Here is a 20152-nt window from a genome sequence, read left to right on the forward strand (position 1 = left end):
CTGTCTGCCAGCCCGCCGGGGGATTTATAGCCGGGTGAGTCTGACCACTGCTCTCCCCGCTGCTCCTGTTCCGCCTCTGGCTGTGGGCTGGCGTAGGGGCTTCCTGAGCGGGCCGGCCGAGCCCAGCTGACTGAGGTCGGAGGGGGTCTGCTCCTCTCCCGGGCAGGAGGAGGATGGGACCAGGGTTAGCTCACTTCAGCTTGGCCATTTCTCAGGAGCACGAAAGGAGGATTGTAAATCTCAGTTACTGTGGCTTGTTGTTTGTGAGTGAGACTGTTTTATTCACTCGTGGTGTTTCAGAACAATTTGATTTCTGAATAGGCTTCACTATCAAAGTATTTTTAAAAAATGGTTATTGATTCTGTTTTGAAGGGTAGCAGTTTTTAGAGATTTAAAAGAAAGCTTGCTCTTCAAAGGTTATTTGATTTACATCATCTCAGGCTGTGGCATAACAATTTGATACTGGATTTTTTTTTCATCTTTCTGAGCCTTTTATTTAAATATTCTCATATAAAAAAATTGAATATTCAGTTTGTTACTGCCTAACAAGCACTTAAGCCAAACTCGATCAATTAGCAAAATAACTAAATGCCACTAATTTTAGCAGCTGGGCTCAAATCGGCCTGGTCCCTGGCAGCACCCGTTAAATAACAGCGATAATTTATGCTCCCCTCCGTGCCGGGCCGGGGCTGCACTCTGTGTTCGAGCCCCATGCTTTTCCGAGGGGAAGTGTTAAAGAATGCTTCATAGAAACTGCAGTCAGCCTGCCAATGCTGTAAAAGTAATGGTTCTGGCAGATGCTGGATCTGAAGCTGGAGGAGCACGTGTTGCTTCACGTTAGATGGAAAGGCCCAAAAGGGCTCGGCTTTTGTGCAGCACGCACGGCTTTTCTGTCTCTCCGTCGGTGTCACGACAGGGTTGGGGAGCCAGCACAGGGCGAACATGGTTCTGGGCTTCGGGTCGGGACTGCTGTACGGCTCTGCTCCCATCTCTCAGATCCCAGAGAATTTCTTACGTACAGAACTTCTTTACGCGTTCTCCCTCTCTCTCTCTCTCTCTCTCTCTCTCTCTCTCTCTCTCTCTCCCCCTGTCTCTTGTTCAGTGGCCTTGCTCTCCCCATGGAATGTGTACAACCCATGGCCCTAACAGGAAGAGGCTAACGGCAAAAGCGCTGGGCTAAAGCAGGCAGAGTCTGCATTAGAAATGCCTGTTCCAAAGATCTTAATGCATGTGACTGTTTAAGGCCAACATGCTCTCAGCTGAAGCACCCGGGCCGTCGCTGGCTTGCAACCACTTGTTGCAGCGGCTGTGAGTGATTTAAGCGTGACAGCTGGATGAGAGAGGTTTTATTCAGATATATTCGGCTCGCTTCTTCTGCCGGATGAGCTCATTTCGCAGTTGTTGTTTGCATTGTCATATGGCATCGCTTTGGTGCGCGAGGGCTGCGTTAAAGGTGGGAGTCGCTGCCCGGAGCTGCTGTGAGAAATGAGGGGAAAAACGAAAGAAGCCGGAAAGCTTAACCGGAGGGCAGTCTGGATCTGCAGGGTGTCTGCTTCCTCCACGAAAATCCCAAGGAAAAAAGGAAAGGAAAACAGCGTTTTTTTTTTCTTCAGGAAGGGTCAGGGACGGGCCCGCTCCGCGTTCGCTCACATTCCGTCCGATAGGAGAAAAACAGGAATCTTTGGGGGGGGGGGGGGGGGGGGGGGTTGATAGAGAATTCAGATGTTCGTTCTGAGCCCAGACTTTGAAGTTTATTGTCTTCAGCAACACCCTTCAGCTATTCAACACTGCTTGCATTATTTCAGTTTGGCCGCCATCATCGTTTACGCTGTAATGCCTCCTGCGTATGTGCGTGCGTGTGTGTGTGTGTGTGTGTGTGTGTGTGTGTGTGTGTGTGTGTGTGTGTGTGTGTGTGTGTGTAATAGAAAGTAAGCCCGCCTCAGATTCACCTGGGTATTTGATCATGCTGAGCGGCTGTGCGCGGGCGGGAAACACGGAGGCTTTATTACCCCCGAGAGGTTAGAGGTCAAGCATTAAGCAAACTGCTTGCTCTGAGACGTGCACAGGAGCTCTCGCTCCTGTGGCCCTGGAAATGCTCTGGTGTCTTATCTCAGTCATCATGGAGTCCTTCAGCATAGGCAGTGCCACTGATAAATAAACACCAGAGATGCGGACTTGAACAGACACTGGGTATCGACACAATGCCTGAAACCGTGATGATATTTTTTTTCCTCTTTGTGAGTTCCGTGATTTATCTGTGAGGGCTTTGATAGTTTCTTTACCCCTGTCTGGGTGGGGTGGAGTTGGGGGTGGGGTCTTCTCCTGTACAATACTGGCTTACCTTTGATCCACAGTTCTTTCTCTGTCGTGATATGTTTTTTGACCTTCTAAAAAGGAACAGTTAGTTTCGACCTTATTCCTTAAAAAGGAGGAGTAACAATAGAATGGCCAGGAGCAGGAAGTCACATCATATCAAAATGAGATTAGAAACTAAAGAAAGGGCGTTAAAATCCTCCCTGGGTAAACACAGGCCAAACAACACAGTTCATGGTGAAAATGGAGCATTAAGTATAAGGATTAGTATTTTACAGCATGTAGTTTCTGCATGTCATTTTTTCTACAAGTTAATCTGTTGGCTGTTGTTGGTGAGCCTGTGTGAGTGCTGGCAGGGTCCTTTATTACACACGACACACGAGTTCAGGAGCTGCCCGGTTCTGACTTCTTGTCATGTAGCTGGCAAATATGTGGCATTCATAGCAGGCTCGCAGACAGAGGGAGGCCGGGAGAGACAGAGACGGAGGGAGACGGAGGGAGAGAGACAGAGAGAGATAGACAGAGAGAGCACATTATCACACACTCAAAATAACCCAGAATGCTGGCGGTCCCTTATTAGGTAATGCAACTCGACCAGAAAGGAAATGAATGAGAAATTTATTGACAAGCCAGTGTTACTGTGGGTGTGCGGTAGGAACAGAGTGACCCCAGTTCAGGTCCGAGCAGCACTGCCCTGTAACCCTCTGCACAGTGTGCTAACCAAGCGTGGACACCAGGCAGACTGCGCACACGAGCACCCCTACAGTGATTTAGTGTTAGAACTACCTCTTATCAGTTGGGGAAGGAGTCAAAACCGTGGCTATGATACTATGCTAAAAAAAAACTGATTCAATTCTCAGTTGTGAATTGTACACATTTGTTCCACACGAATCGCATGCTTTAATTGTGCCTTATTGTTCTTTTGTTGTTGTTGCTGTTGTTTTAACATCTCTCAGATATTAATTTATCCAACTAAAAATGTTATCTGATCTGAATACTTTTTCCTCTGATTCTGGACTGCTGTTTGAAGGTTTTCCAATATTGGGTGTATTCTTGTGGAATTTCCCGAACTAATATTTTACTTCAACTTGATCTATTTAAAAATACTTTGTTTTGTTCAGTGGTTTGTGTTTACGTTCAGTTTACATCGGCACACAAATGGCTCGGGGAGCGCACCGCCACAGAGAGATGGCTGTCCGCTTCAGAATGGGTCTCGCTCAAATTTTGTTCTATTTTTGTCTCGATTTTTCTCCTTGAAAAGGGAGCACGGGGAGAGAGGAGGCGTTGCTGGCAATGACCTCCTCTTTAGGAAAAGTGACACTCTGCCTTTAAGGCCTCTTCAGAGCGTGGAGATAAGGAATTTAGTGGCTTTATCAGAAATGCCACTGTTTAATTTAAAAGGGCGAGGCACTTAGGGTCTGGCACCGGCCTTTCAGTGTAGTGATAAATTTGCAAGAAAGTGGAAAAGATTGGAACTGGGAGAGCAGATTAGTAGGGTACAAATATAGGAGTGACACAGCGGGTATTAGTCAGGTGCTCGCCAGAACAAGTGGCTGGCCCCTGATAGGCTGTGGAGCGCGTGGTGGCGCTGCCGTCTGCTGCCGTCTGCTGCCGTCTGCTGCTGTCTGCTTCCGTCTGCTGCCTGTGTTGATGCTTCTGCTGCCGTCTCTGCTGGTGCTGGATTGATGTCAGTGGTGGGTTAACCGGAGCAGTGTGACATGGGCACTTTGGGTTTGAGTACTGAGTACTGACTGCCTCTCTTTCTCCTCTGCTGTCATTTTAGCTTTTGCTTGTTCGCTTTCCCTCTTTTTCTTTTCTGCTATCTCTCATTCTTTCCACCCCCACCCCCCGTACCGCTCACCCCCCCCGTACTGCTCACCCCCAATACCGCTCACCCCCCATACTGCTCACCCCAATACAGCTCACCCCAATACAGCTCACCCCCCGTACCGCTCACCCCCCACTCACCGTTCACTCCCGTCTCTAGACCTGCAACAGTTGGTGTGTGTTCGTTTTGGCTGCTCTCCATGGAGTGTTTGATGTGGTTTCCAGGAGTCCTGAACTGCGGTCCCTGGCCACCCTTTCTGTCATCGCTCTTTAGTCTCCATTGACTCCACTTCACATCCTCCTACCTTTTACACGCTTAAACAGCTGCTGCCCCCCCTCCTCACTGCAGGTGATGAGGTTCTTATTGTATAATTCTGTCAAGAGCTAATTCAGTCTTTTGCCATGACATTCAGATTTTCACAGGGTCCGTGGGCTTGGATACTCAGATCTTTGAATGAGACTTCACACAAAGAATGAGCTCCATGTCTAAGCACCTTTCTTTCAGACATGATCTAATGTTCTCTCTTAGATTGTTTTTGCATTTTTGCATTTAAAACATTGTACAAACTTTCCTTGTCAGCTTCCATGGGACGATTTCTCATCTTTGCCAAACACACAGCCATATAATGCAAAACGCCCGGGCCACGGCACTCGGGAGCTGAATTTCAAAGTGTTGCTGAAAAGCTGGAATCAGCCCTTTATGCTATCGGCTGTTTTGAAACATATAGCACACGGCTGCATTCCAATCTGAAGAGCGTTCCATATTTACCAGAAAAAGAGAGAGAGGGAGAGAGGGAGAGAGGGAGAGAGAGAGAGAGAGAGAGAGAGAGAGAGAGAGAGAGAGAGAGAGAGAGAGAGAGAGAGAGAGAGAGAGAGAGAGAGAGAGAGAGAGTATGGTTCTGCAGAGACAAACGACCCTGCACAGACCAGTGTTGATTCAGAGGCCCCTGTAAAGGAGAAGCAGTGACCCTACATGGGCACCTATTCCTGCGTATACCAGCACGTATAAGGTGAAGCGATAGGCGGGTGAAATATCTCCCACTTACATAAAAGAAGCCCGGGCTGAAAGAGAGCAGGCCGGACGGATATGGATTTGCTCGCAAAGCTGATAAGGTCTTGCTTTAGGCATAAATAGACTTTGCCATGCACATGCAGTGGTGGTAAGTGAAGGAGAAACCCCCCCCCCCCCCCCTTTTGGCCGTGCAGTGGGCTACTGCAGTGGGCTACCAGCTACTTTGTGCCACTTTGCAGTACAGCAAGAGTTTGGAAAACCAGCACTATGCTGTAATTACTCCTCTGCTGTTTATTAATTTATTTAAGTATGTTTGAATGTTTATCTAATGACATCATTCTAGTGAACAGGGGGTAAACTTCAGTTTCTCTCCAGCACCAGTTGATTGGCTCCGGTGGTGAGACTATATGTGTGAGCCATATAGACCGTGCAGGTGCTCACCAGGATAAACTCTCTCGCTTTCTTTTCGAGCCCGTTAAAGATGGTGCAGGCAGAGTGATAAGTGGTGCCCCTGTCCTGTTTCAGGGTCACAGCAGAGCGTATAGGGGGCAGTCACTGCTGCCATGGTCCTTCACACCTCCGCCTGACTGGCACACAGCTACATGTGTCCCTGCTGCACGCGCACACACACACACACGCACATGCACACGCACACACACACACACTTACACTCCCCTCTTTGTGTCACACATAAACTCATGTTGTCTCCGGAGACTTTTAAATCAACTGGTTGACGGCTTTAAAAAGTGCCGCCCTCTAGCTCGGTGTGTTTACGAACAGGCGACGTAGCCCCGCTCTGCCACGCCTACCTCCGCTCTTTCTTCACCACGTGCTCGCCAATCCCACATGAAGACGTCGCGATGTTGGCCCAGCACGCACGGCCCCGAAAGTGGCCGTCAGTGGCACCCCCGACTGCTAACGGCTAACGACCTGTCCACGCAGAGTGCTCGTGTGCCAGACGGAGTCATCGCAGTCATCTCACGTCAGCTGCTACAACATTTTGTCCGATGTGGAGTTGTAGTACGATGCTGTAGAAACACAGATTTCCTCCTTGAAGGATAAAACTATGCCAGCGCCAGTACGTGGGACTGCAGAGAAACAGGTGTTTGTTCCTCTCTCTCCTCCGTCCTGTGTTTAAAGCTATATTTAGATCCTAACGGATAAACAGCCAGGAGAAGTGGCTTAGATTTAGAACTTATTTTTAACCAAGGCCAACAGGGATGAGGCATTTAAACCTGATTACTTATTAGACAAACTCTCCTTATTGGATGCTGCAATTTTGCAAATTTATTTAAATATGTAAGGCCTGATAAATGAACAGTGGCACCAGTGATTAATTAATTGAATAATTAATGAGATGTATGCATATTAATAATGCTGCTCTGTATTATTTTTCAAATAAGCGTTGTTTCCTGGACCTTTTGAATAGATGTGGTAAAAATATCCTCTTAATAGATTTAGAAAATGTAAGTCGCTTTAGATTACACTTTTGTAAGCAATTAACGTTTATTAATTTCATGTTTAGAATTTTGTAGCTAATTAAGAGGGGGAGGGGCCAGAAGAGCCGATCCTGCCCACGCAGGCGTAGAGTGGACATGCGAGCGTCGGCCCTCACGACGAGCCCTCCCCTTCAACGGGCCTAATGCTTGTCCATTCCGATTAGGATTAGTATGTGTTGCAGCGAGTCAGGCCAAGCCAGGCAAGGGTTGATAATCTAATAAATCAAGATAAAAAACACTGAGATTGGTTTACTGAGGAGGCGGATTTAGGGCCGGCCCATGTCGGAGCGACACGGGGATTAAGCGAGCTTTTGATGCTGCTCTCCACAGGCGGCCAGACCCAGGGACGTGGGCAGGGAGGGGACGAGACAGGCCTGACCAGGGCTTTACAACGCTAAATAGACAGGAAGTTTAACTGGCAGTGACAAGGTCAGGGTGGACCTTGTTCAAAAAGGCTTTGTTCCATAGGCAGATTAGATGGTTCTTAGATGGTTTTTTTACACTTTTGGATCTTGCCGGACGTGTTGCAAGTTAATCCAAACGGCAGGGACAGCACTATAGTGGGAGGGAGGGAGGTAGAGAAAGAGAGAGAGAGAGAGAGAGAGACAGACAGACGAGAGAGAGGGAGAGGAGGGAGGGGGAGAGAGAGAGGGAGAGAGAGGGAGGGAGAGAGAGAGAGATGCATGCACACTGCACATACACGCACGCACACACAAACACACACACACACACACACTCAAACACACACACACACACACACACACACACACACACACACACACACACACACACACACAACAGAACCTGGTTGCGTTTTGGTCTTCTCTGACTTTTTGTTAACGGCATACATTTTGTCTGTTGCCTTTGTGTAGCCGTGGCAACCAGCCAGGCCCGGGCATGTCAGCGGGCTCTGTTTAACCTGCGTCTGCATTGTGCCTGCTGTTTGCAGCGTTTGTCATAGGAATCGTCAGGGTGTTCGAAAACGAAGTTGCTGGGAAGTGAGCTGCTCAGTGTCACACCTTAAAAAAGTGGTTTTGGTCACTTGAAGCGACGGTGTTCATCTTGTCCGAGAGTTCAACTGTTTCTCTGTCTTGCTTTCCTGCTAAATGACCAATATTTGCAAGCTAACCCATGCCAGTGTTGTTGAAGTGGAGGATAGACTGACCTTGCCGAAATCTCCACAGTGGACTAAAGCGTCTTCATGCCACTTCTTCTGTAGTGATACATAAGAAGCCAAGCTCTGCTGCTGTATGCTGAGCATTTGTAAGTGTGCTGGATTATACAAGTATCAGCTGACATCATTCAGCTGACATCATTCATATACTGCTGGTTTTGATGCCCCCCACCCCCACCCCCAACACCCCCCCCCCCCCCCCATCACACATCCCCCCCCCCCCCCCCCCCCCCCCATCACACCCCCCAACCCCCCCCCCTGTGCCCTCGTGTCTCGTGTAGGAACAAACGCTCAGATGTTTGTCCCATTTCTGACGGGTTTGGCATGACAGTGTGGCCAGCTGCTGAACCAAACCAGCTATACTGAAGCTATCTCCATGTTTGAAAGTAATTTTAATATGTTATAATGTTTTATCAAAGAAATATAACTCTGAACCATAAATGTAACTGCTTTAACCACTATTAAGTTGACTTTTGCCTTTTCAGAAATATTTAATAACTTATCAAAATTCATGCATAAATAAATACAAGTTAGTTGAGAAAGGCAGCAGCAAAGGTTTTAAAAGGTGGTGTGGCATGTCTCCACCAAAACACCTCCACACAGTCTTTTGGAAGACATTTGGCAATATCACTGAGCAATTAACGAGAAAACGAGAGAGAAATAGAAAAGCCAATTACCTCTCTGAGTTAGCTAAAGGCCATTTTAAACTGTGTGCCCATGACATAATAATGTTTATGGTAAATATTATAGTCAGAGGCAGACTGAGCCTGGCGTGAGAGGCAGGGAAAAAGGCATCAATCTGAGAGAGAGAATAATTTATTAAGATCTGAGATGCGCCAATTATGTGGAAAGGACTAAAAAGAAAAAAAATCAAACTCTCCAGGAACCGCATACATGATTGCAATCTTGATTAAATCCCCCTGGATCTAATGAGTTGATTTTCTGCTGTTAATATTGCATTGGCTGATGATGGATTCGTTAAGATAATGGAACGAAGCTAAAATATAAATGACTCCCTGTCAAGGAGCAGATTTTCGTCATTTTGCGTCTGACACCTCCGCCGTAGGGATTTGCTTAGGCCCATTTCAGCTCGGATTGGCCAGCTCCAGAATACTGATGCAGTTCTGCCGAGGTGTGTGTTGTCTGAGAGAGACCACGCCTGCACTCACAGTAAATATGTCCTTCCCAGCACAGGAAACGGGGCGTAAAGCGGAGCAGAATCCCACTGTCCACTCCGTCTGCATCATATCCTGCGTGCGCTCAAAACACCAGTCCGTAGATCAGTAAGCGTTTTGGCCGTCGGGTGTCTTCCTGTTTGTCGTCGTCCCCGAAGCTCTTGCGCCTTCTTGCTGGGCGATCTCGTCCGGGTCTCGTTGGATCTCCCGTTGACCCGCACGATGCGGTGGCCGGCCGGCCGAAGGCCACGCCTGACGATGAACTGTTTGTATTGACCTGTTTTTTTGGAGATGAATAAGTGATGAGCGGCTGTCTTGGGTGCAGATCTGACGTAGCTTTGTCCGCTCTGCTCCACTGTTTTAAATGGCCTGTCACTTAGGTCAACAAGACGGCTGAAATTTGCACTATGTAGCATATTGATCACTTTTCATACATGAGTAACACGAGTGGTTTGCACAGCCGCGCAGAGGAAACATAATGCAAAAAGCATTAATAATCATACAGGATACTAGACTGGGGATTAGTGGAGATTACATACACACAGGCACCAGGAGCTGTTAGCCAGAGATCATGCATCATAAGAAGGCTGGGTGGTTATGGTAACAAAGCTAATCAAACATGCCTGTCAAGACCCATCTGGTTAACAGGAAGTTCAATAACTGAGTGAAATAATGGTCTTTTCTGAGAAGGGTCCTAAAAATACACCACAGCCATGCAATCAAAGGTTATTAGCCTATTCAGTATTTCCTTTAGATCTCGGAAACTGGTGCTTTACCACCTATAATCATGAGTAAAGTTTGGATTTTATAGGATTTCCAGACTGGTGCTGTGGTATGTCCTAAGGAGTCCTACCCGAATTTTTTCCCCTTTCTCTAATCATCTTAATCGCTATTGTAGTCAATTTTCATGCTCACTCTGCCCCCCCCCCCCTCCCCCCTTATTACCAGGGAAACGGTGTGATCTGGCCTCACCCACAGTCCTTTATTCCATGTGTCACTTTTTTTTTGTCTTGTAACATGGTTTTGCTCAAAAGTTTTTTAATCAATCAAGTATAAGGCAGAAAAGAGGTTTTGTCACGCCCGGGCCCAGGGTCGTGTGATGCTTGCTTTGCATTAGTGACAGGTCCTCAAAGAGGCCAAAAGGAATATTTTGGGGGGAAAATGGTGGTTTCCATGGAGCTGGTGCTTGTTGTGAGTCGCCCCCCATTCTTCGGCCCCACGTGAGTGCGCCGTTTCAAAGGGACGGACGACAAAAATTTAGGGCGGGAGGGTAGCACGGGGGGCACGGAGGTAGCTGCCCTGATCCCGGGACCGGCCTCTCCAGCAGACAGCGGAGAATGGAGACCAGAAGTGACAGCAAAAAAGGAGGCCTAGCTGTCTCCGCCAGGCCCCACCTAAGAAGCGCTATTAAGTAAATGTTCGATTTTTCATTGTGCCATAGTGCTTGAATGGAGGCCCAGAGGGGGACACGCAGTGTTTAAAAAGACCAAAGGCCTGAGAGGGAAAGGCCATGTACCTCCACATCTCCTGTCCTGGGTCATCAGAATCATGTCATTATTGATGGTTTCTGCTCTTTGCCAAGACTGCGGAAACGCAGTTTCTAATTTTGTTTCGGAAAAGAAAAAAAATAAAATCAGTGATGTCGTGGAAACGAGAGACTTTACAATATATATCCAGCAAGACGGTTGTCGTCCCAAAATATATTGCGTATCCATGTTTGAATGCATATGCTTCTGTTTTAGGAACTATAGTTCATCTATGTTGAATTTTAATTTGGAAATTTCTTTCGGAATTGGGTGGAGATGTTTGCCAATATATCTGCATTCTCAGACCCTTTGCTGCTCCTCGTAGTTCATTCAGGTGTAGTTCCCAGCTGAATTCATCTCAGTTGTGTATATCAAGATGCGCAAGAACGGGTGTGGGTGCTTTTACTACACCCGCGCTCACGTTTTGGGACTGGATTAATAAGGTCAAGGTTTCTTGCGTGTCGGGTCTCCGTTAAACAATTTGCAATAATTTCCGTCGCATCACCACTACCCACAATATCAAAGAAGGTTAATGGCATCATTTGGTACTGCGCACCATGGAAATGACAGATTATTGTGTTTTTTAGTGATGAAAAGACTCGTTCGTTTCTCCCCTTCCCTTCCGAGTAGCGGTTCCGCTCCGCCCCTCCGGCTTCGTTAAAAGGTACAGTGCGCTCTTGATTGAGTTACTTAACCAATAAAGCTTCCCTGGCAGGAAGCAAAAGGTAGCCTAGAAATGTCAGTTTTTCATGTCGGCGGTCCACGGCGTAATTTCCTTGCCAAAGAGAGTCCAGCTATATGTGTCAATAATTGGTGAGCTGGTTTGTCTTTCAGATCCTCCACAATCTTCTGCCAGTCTCTGAGTAAAGGTTAAGAGAGTGCTGGGATATCTTCCTTGATGGTGTTTTATCATGCAAGGCATGCCCTGTTTCCTGATGAATATATTAAAATTATTACTGTGCAAACAGACTTTCTAATTACTGACCTGCTTGCCATTGTACTCTGCGCTCTCTGTTCTTGTGTTTTTTCCTCCCTCCCTCCCTCTCTCTCTCTCTCTCTCTCTCTCTCTCTCTCTCTCTCTCTCCATGCCTTGTTTATTTATCTGCACCAGTGAATACAGAATAGTCAGAGCAATGTCATTTCCATCCACATGAAAATGATTTTGAAAATGCCAATCTTTCCTATTATACAGTGTAATTACAGACCTTTTTTTATCATATCTGTAACCGATGGGGAGATCCTCGAGAGGGTAAATATCTCATCGAGCCTTAAGGCATTGCTTAACTTGAGCAAAGCTTTTTCTGATATGAAGACATTTTAATTTTACAAATGCCCAATAGTCGCAAAACAATGCCTACTGGTTATACTATACATATATGGGATTTCAGCTTTCAGTGAAACTCTATCAAAATGAAACCTGAGCAAACGCATTATAGGTGTGTCTGCTATGCACTTGAAATATTTGTGAGAATGAGAAATGCCACACTTTCTCATGACTGAAAACTTGGCAAAAGCTCCTAACTGATGACCATAAATCTCAGATATGCATTTCGTTAGCCTCCCAATTATGTGCATGTTCTTGTTAGTTTGGGGAAGTATGAGAGATATGAGGTGGTTTCAAACGCTCTCGCATTCCTCTCTATTTTTGATAGGCTTTTGTTTGTCACCTCTACTGCCAACCTAGCAGGTTTCTCCAGTTAGAAAGACACAAAAAGCAACATTTCTACTTTGTCTATTTTCACTCTCAAGATGTCTTTGTCACCATCGAGTTGAATGTGTGCATTCGCGTGTGTGCGCTGCCACACCGAGCGTCTCCGTGGCGAGCGTCTCCGTGGCCAGCCTCTCCGTGCCGGGTGTCTCTGTGCCAAGCGTATTATTAAATTCACCTATTTGCCAGCACATTCTGCCCGCACAGCGTCACGTGAAAGGGCAGGTCGGTTGTTTACGCCGGCGCGGAGATGCCGTGCAGGGGTTTGATCAGGGGACTCGAGAGTAGCTGCAATTTAGAGAGAGGACACTGCAGCCCCTAACAAAAAACAATTAAGGCAAAATGGAAGACAGCCTCTAAGGCTTAAAAATAGAAGATTAGCAGCGCATGCCGGAATGCTCTGCTCCCCCCCCAAACTTACTGGGCCTGCATTGTTATGTGTGATCTGATCTGCCAGTTCTTCCTCTAAGCTCCTTGTCACATTTTGACTTAATGAAGTGCAACTTAGAAGGGAATTGGGTTCATCCTGCTAGTCTCACGATGCTCCCCTGTTGTAGCAAACAGGGGCAGCTTGGGACCAAAGCGTTACTGCGCGACTCGTTATCATTCCGGTCAGTCTGTTTAACACAAAATTAAACAAAGAACTAATTAGTGCCTCATGAATTAATAACTGCACTGTTGCTGAGTAGAAGTTAGGTTGCTGAGGGGAGATATAAAATAAGTAGGAAGAGCAGGTTCGAATTATTATTGCCTTTTTTTTTTTCAATTGCTTGTGCTCTCAAGGTTAGGAAACTTTGTGAGCTGTCACAGTCACTCAAGTGCATGTAATGGGTGAGAGAGAAAGGGAGGGAGAGAAAGGGAGGGAGAGAGAGGGAGGGAGAGAGAGGGAGGGAGAGAGGGAGAGAGAGAGACAGGGGGTCAGAATAATGCCTCTCTGAGCTCAGACATGGACAGATGGCAAGGCTGTTCAATATAGAAGGCATTTCTACATACTGGAAAAACAACAGCATGTAAGAAAGCTACAGTAGTGCGCTTATAGGACACATTCCTGAAGTCAGTTGGAGAGGATCTTGAAAGATTAGCTGATTTTTTAAAAGACATGTAAACACATCACCAGATAATGTATTTTAAACAAACAAACAAAAAGAACTATGCGCCTTAGGCCAAATGCAGAAGTGATATGTGGAGGAGATAAGACTGTGCCTGTCTGAATACAAATACACGTGAAACAGGAAAATTCACAGCTCCAATGGCATGGGCTCACATGGCCAGATCCTGGGTCGTTCCTCTCTCCAGAGCATGCTCAGTTGGGCCCTGCTTTTTCCAAGTGTGTATATATATCACCAGACGTCCTGGCATGGATGTTTGCTTACGGAGGAATCAGAAGAAAGTGGTCACAGTTGACTTGGCTTTACTGCTTGGTGTAATATGACTGTCGCACTGGCCTTAGCTAATGCACGCCGCCCAAGGTCATACCAGCTAATAAAATCCTCCCCTCAATCAGATTTTAGGATTACTGATTCTAAGTAAATTATCATCGGCAAGCTGCAGTGAAATATTTTGGAAAACTGGTTAGGCGGACGATGCACCTGCTCTCAGAGGTTCTGGTGGGGGGGGCAACGTGTCGCCTGCCACCGCTGGTCCCCGTTGATGGGGCTGGGGGTGGACTGGGGGCTGGAGGACTTGCGGTAGAGGTTGCCGGAGAGTCCCGCACACCCCCCCCCCCCCCCCACTCTGACTCGCATGGCTGCTTTATGGCTCCTTTGCCGAGGGACACTCAAATGGTTGCAGCTTCAGTGCTATTTCGCCTCCGCCCGCTGTACGTGGGCCCATATGTGGGGTTAATAGCGTGTTTTATGTGGTCACCTATGAATAGATGTTTGCCTTGTAACTAACATGTCTTTCTGTTCCCGCTCCTCTTTCTGTGTTTCGCAGATGAAGTAAGCCCGTGAAAAGAGTAACTTGCCCCGTCACACAGAGAACAAGGTAGGACACACGGGACTTCTGACTAATGATCGCCCCCCCTCACCCCTCCTATCCTGTCCACCTCTTTACCTCTCACATCCCCCCACAGGAAAATCAAGTGTCCTCGCTCATCATGCACAGATCGATGCAGCAAGAGCTGTAAAAATTGACAAATTACTTATTAGTTTCACAACATTTTTTTTTCTCCTTTTCTGCCTGATTAACTTGCGGGGTGGTGCTAGAACGCTCCACAATCCGCTCCATGTGGGCTCAGAGTGAGCTGTGTTTGCCCAGGCGTAGTGCACCGCACCGTGTCCCTCTGTGTAGGCCTGGTAATGCCTGTGAAACAACAACAACAACAACAACAACAACAGCACAGCCCATACCTTAAGTATTGAAATATCTTGTTTGTTGAATGAGATCCAAGACCCAGATGATTTCAGTTTGAGTTACACACTGAAGTGGATCAGATGACGGTGGACGGTGAGAGCATGCTGCTGGCACACTGGTCAGGAGAGAGCAGAGCTGTGAGAAGTGATGCCACATGCCATCTCATGGCAGGGGGGGGGGGTGCCAGGGCGGGGCGACCGTGTCATAACTCATAGGGTCTCGCTGCCAACTCCTAGGGCTCGAGTGCCAGTCTTTTGTTCTGCCAGCATCGGGCAGCCCCGAGCCCTGGCATCCTCCATGGCCCGAAGCACGTCTGAACAATATCCACGTGCCCTCTGCCACTCCACGGCCGGGCGTGTGCGGGGCAAATGAAAGGCGCGGACTACGGTTGGTGTCAGTCAGGGCCGTGTGTGTGGCTTGTGACTTATTCAAACGTTGCCCTGGGGTTTTGTTACTCACTGGGCATCTTTAAGGCCCAGTCCAGCGTTTGGGCTCCGGCTGGCTGAAGTGATGGTTTCTTGGCCTAATAAACACAAAGTGTTAGCGGTCCCTGTTTGCCTTCGGAGAGGAGAGCGTGCCAAGCTAGGCAGTTTGTGCAAGCTGACCCAATTCTCCCCTCGCAGCAACCTGAATGGCTAGAGTATAGTTAGCTTAATTGGGTTTTGATATATTTAATTCAGCTAATCAGAAAGCCCAACTGGCTCCAACATGGGGCCTGCGTGCCTTTCTCCTTTTCCACAAAGCTTCCCGGGGACAGGCGGCAGTGGAGTGGGAGACTCCCAGAATGGATTCCCTCTCAAACAGTGGGAAGAAAATTAAACTGCCAAATTTGTTTTCATTGGTTGAGGGCTTCTGTGGGGAGTTGGAAGCTTTTAATTGCGCTGGCTGTGAAGAATTGGTCGGGCTGTTTTTAAAACAACAACAAAAAAAAAAAAAAGCAGACAGCTCCCTCGTTCTTAACTGCTCAGGAAAAGAAAAAGAAAAGAGAGACCAGTAGGGTCAGATGTAGAGCGAAGACATCTTGGTCAGATTTTAGAATTGATAACTGTTTCACTTCTTTAGTAATTACATAGACACATCCTAAACCATCAATTAAATCCTGTAAAAGAGCTTATTTTCTGTTTCTAAGTATGTCATCATTGTAAATCATGACCAGACATTAATTTGTCTGTCTATTGTCCCAGTAAAGGGAACTGTATTCTGTTATTACATCTTCCTTTTTTTGCTAAAACATTTTGTAAGCTTAAACTCTTCACAGACCTGATGGCGAAATGAAACTCCCTCATCAGCTCCTTTGTTTGCCCAGCTTCTATTTTTCTTACTCTTTTTCTTCCTTTTTCTTTGTCTTTTTTGGCCTTTGAATTTTTTTTTTCCCTCGGTGTGTCAAAACAAGCAGAGGCAACATGGAAACGGTGGCCCGTGTGTAAATATTTATGATGTAACATCTCCATGTGAATAGACTTTCCTGTGGGCCCATCCATCATGGCCGCCATGTCCTGAAACCCCCCCCCTCACTTTGCCCTTCGAGCCGGTGTTCGGCAGGAGCCACGCATAGAGCGCGGGAGCAAAGCGGTCGCTTTTTCTTTTGAGTGCGGGACCCCGAGCCGGCGGGACACTGGAGATGGTGTCCCCTTGCCTTTTCACGGGGCCATCGCAGACTTCAAAGCCACATCGGGACCTTTGTCTCGCTGCTGGCCCTGCAAGGTGCCGTGACAGAGACATGCGATGTAGGTCAAATTACGACGGTTGCGCGTGTGAAAAAAAAGTGGAATTCTCGGTCCCAACAATGAGAAAGCCCAGCCCGTCACCAAGCGCTAACTAGCGCACTATGGGAAAGCCACTATTTCAGCATGTACTAACTAGCTAACCAGCGTGCTATGGGAAAAGCCTGTTCTAACCTAAGCCTGTTCTAGCGTGCTACTTCAGCCTGGTCTCATGGTGAAAAGGGTCTGGGCCCAGCTTGTAGGAACCCTCAGGAACCTGCAGAAACCATGCGCACAAACTGAAGCGAGACACAGACGTGTGGTTCTTCATGATGTCATTACGGACGTGTATTGTGTTCGTTCTGAAAGGGCCACGAGGCTTTTGGTAACCGTGTCTCATTATTTAGTGCGCTAAACAACAATGACCAACCGTTCATGTTAACAACTAAATCAGTCAAAGGACTCCGAATCAGGCAATTAATTAGGCTCTGACTTTGAAAACTGATATGTTTTCTCCATCGGCTCAATGGATCATGAGATCTTATTTTCTTTTCTTTTTTTACTTTTCCTATGATGATATTCCCCCCCATCACAAAAAAATATTAACCACAAGCATTAGCATTAGCGCACTCATGTGTCACACCTGGTCATGTTGGAGACAGGTGTGGTCTCCAGCCTTCTAATGTCTGGACTGGGTGTATGTCAGCACTCTCCTCTTGCGCAATCCTGTTCTAGTTGGTAGGAAATTAGGTATTGCAGAAGACTCTCTCAATAGAGCAACATTAGAGTGCCTTTCTGTGCTTTTTATCACAACAGACGGTTGCTAAGATGTAATTATCGCTGTCTTTCTCTGATAGACTGAGCCAGGGACTGAAAAGGTAATATGGATTATCACAATAGTTCTACGGCTCAATACTGCTATCTAACTTTATCCATTTATCTGCAATGATGGGAATCCTTTGTGTTGTGGGGCAATGTAGCATGTATCTAAATAATAAAAGCTATTGTCTCGCTCCTGAAGAGAAAGGATTGTCTTTTTAATTTCACCAGTTTTATTATTGTTAATATTCACACTATGATAGCTGTGTGAGCAGTAAACTGAAATATTGAAGCAAAAACACTCCCTGCAAAAAAAAAAAACCCAAAATGCAAAAAACAAACATAAATAAAAACATTAGGAAAAACTTTGTGCTATAAAGCTTTAGACAGACCCTCTTTTAGACAGTCCATTTTCTGTGGCATTTGAGTATCTGTTTACCATCAAAGCAGAAATATGTCTATCTAACACCCATTTATTATTGCAGACTCTCTCTGTGTCTCTCTGTCTGTCTGTCTGTCTCTCTCCCCTGCCTGCCTGTCCTGTCCTCACCTCTGGTTCTGTTTGTCCTATGACTTTGAAGAGTATATATAGAACAGATGACATTTTTTCTCCTTTTCTCTCTGATTTTGAGTGCCTCTTTTCTCTCTGCAGATCCATTCAAGCTTTCAATACCTCCACCCCCCTTCCCCTCTGCTCCTCTCTGCAAGCAGGAGCGTTTTACTTTACTCCTTTGTCATCCTAATTGATTGCATTAACCTTTTGAGTATTGAATTTCCCCTGCATCACGCCGAGCACAATGTGGAATATTATCATAATCCCTCCAAGTAATGGACACAGGGCAATCAACAATGCTTTAGGAAAAGTACATCTTTGAAAGATGGAGCATCTTATTATTTCCAGTCAAAAGGCTTCCTTGGACTGGCAGAGGCTTCAAGAAACTTGGACAGCAGTTTAGGGTGTTATGTCTTTTTGTCCTCTAGATAGACGTCTCTGAGCAGTCCGCAGAGTATTTAGAGTGTGAATATAGGCAGCTTTTGCAGGGTCACTGGGTCTTGTGAATAATCTCTTCCTGAGGACAGTGCCTCTCAGAGCCTCTAAAATAATCTATGCCAGTTAGAATCTTGGTTTTAGACTCAGATTAACTTTAGATGTGGAACCGTAGAATGTTTATGTTTTTTTTTCACTCCTTTGCTAGTTTGTTTATATAAGTGCATCATTTTGACGAATGGATGTTTTGACTAAACAGACTGATCAGAGAGTAGTTTTACCAATCAAATAATGAGTGCAGCCGTGTATCATTTTGTTTTAGGCCGTGTCTTATTATTAAAAACAAAGATGTTCTGTATGACGACCGCGTTAAAAGAGGGCATGGCCGCGTGCTCTCGGCGTGGGGAGATTGACGGGCCTGCGGTGCTGGGGGCGGAGCTTCCCCGGATGAATCAGAGGCAGCGTATGAGTGCATTGATATGCTAATGTACATTTGTGTGGGCGTGGGCATACGGCCGGGCCACCCGCCCACCTGAAATAACCCCTGTGGTGTTTTTCTACTCTGTTGTAGTCTGAAGGCGTTGGGGTCAGGAGGCGGAGGCCCTATAGGCAAGATTAGCCTGCTACTTACATGGCACTCGTTGGACCACATCATTTAATCCATTTACTCTCTTTGGACTGCCATGCCAGGGTTTAGGGGAGACATGGGAGTTTACTTCCCCATATCGGCACTTCTTGGCAAACCTAAATACACACGTTTCTACAAACCTTTCCTGTGTTACGTTTTGCTTTTCAGTGCCATGTGGATTTTTAGACTCCAGGCACATCAACTGAAAGCTGTTTAAACAAAAAACTGCACATTGTACGCCATATCCTGCACTGATCAGGCAGAAAGCTCGCGAAGCCAAGCCGGAGAGGTGCATATAATCATAATGGATCTGGTGTGCCTTTCAGCAAAATCACAGCCTGTACTGGCAATGGCCAGTGGTTTGTTGAAGCCTCTGGATCCTCACAAAAGGCCCCGCTCGCCTACGGAGTCAGGCCGCACGCAGCCACCTGGCTCTCCGATCCCTCTCTCCGCCTTTTGTATTTCAGGGTTTATTTAACAAAACCCTGAAAAGTACAGCGCGGAGGGGAAAATAGAGCAGCAAACTGACTTTTCAGGTTTTAATGGGAGGGTAAACAACAGTGCAAAGCATAAAATTAATTGATTGTCGAGCAACACAGAGGCTGTGTTATTATGTTTCCCTGGTAACATGAAATTATTGTCTGGTTGCTTAGATGAATGAAAGCAATTCATGTGAGCTCTGTCTTGTGTCTATATATATATATATATATATATATATATATATATATATATATATATATATATATATATATATATATAGAGTATAGAGAGAGAGAGAGACGTGCGTGTGTATATTATATATATATATATATATATATATATATATATATATATATATATATATATATATATATATATATATATAATATATATATAATGTGTGTGTGTGTGTGTGTGTGTGTGTGTGTGTGTGTGTGTGTGTGTGTGTGTGTGTATACGTATGTATGGACTTGTATATTTTTTCCAGCCTGCTCTAGAAGATCAATTGTAAGGGACCCTTATGTGCAGACTGGGCTGGCCTGTGATCAATAATTATTGTAAGGAGGGATACAGTGTCATGCTTTGATGGGTCCAGGTTAGACATTCAAAGATATTGAATGCTCATATTTATAGAAAAAGTGTTCAAGTGATGAACAGCCGTGCCAATATCTCAGTTTTAGGCAGTGAAAGGTCACAAGGCCCATTTTGCCTTGACTTCTTGCTGAATAGACTAGAAGACAAAATGGAGGATTTGGTTGAATGACTGGTCAAAGTCATTTAGAGAGCAAGGCTATCAGCGTGCTCTCCATCGCCCACGACCCCGTGACCTCACCTGGCGCTGACCCCCCGCCCTCCTAATTCGCTCGTACCATAGGCCAGAAGAGGTGGCCTCAGGAGGGAGGGGGCCAGGCGCACCGACCCCCTAGAGAAGTTGGAGGTGAAGGA

General features: G+C 46.3%; 1 protein-coding gene across 2 annotated transcripts in view; it reads left to right on the plus strand.

Moving 5' to 3' along the window:
* The window catches only part of casz1 (castor zinc finger 1), a 149103-nt gene that overhangs the window by 56317 nt on the left and 72634 nt on the right, over positions 1-20152 (plus strand). For both annotated transcript variants that reach the window (XM_077018491.1, XM_077018490.1), the window contains one exon: positions 14170-14220. The gene's annotated coding sequence lies outside the window, so the exon portion shown is untranslated. The remainder of the gene's footprint in view (positions 1-14169; positions 14221-20152) is intronic.

This window comes from Brachyhypopomus gauderio, chromosome 10, assembly GCF_052324685.1.
Source record: "Brachyhypopomus gauderio isolate BG-103 chromosome 10, BGAUD_0.2, whole genome shotgun sequence".
NCBI lineage: Eukaryota > Metazoa > Chordata > Actinopteri > Gymnotiformes > Hypopomidae > Brachyhypopomus > Brachyhypopomus gauderio.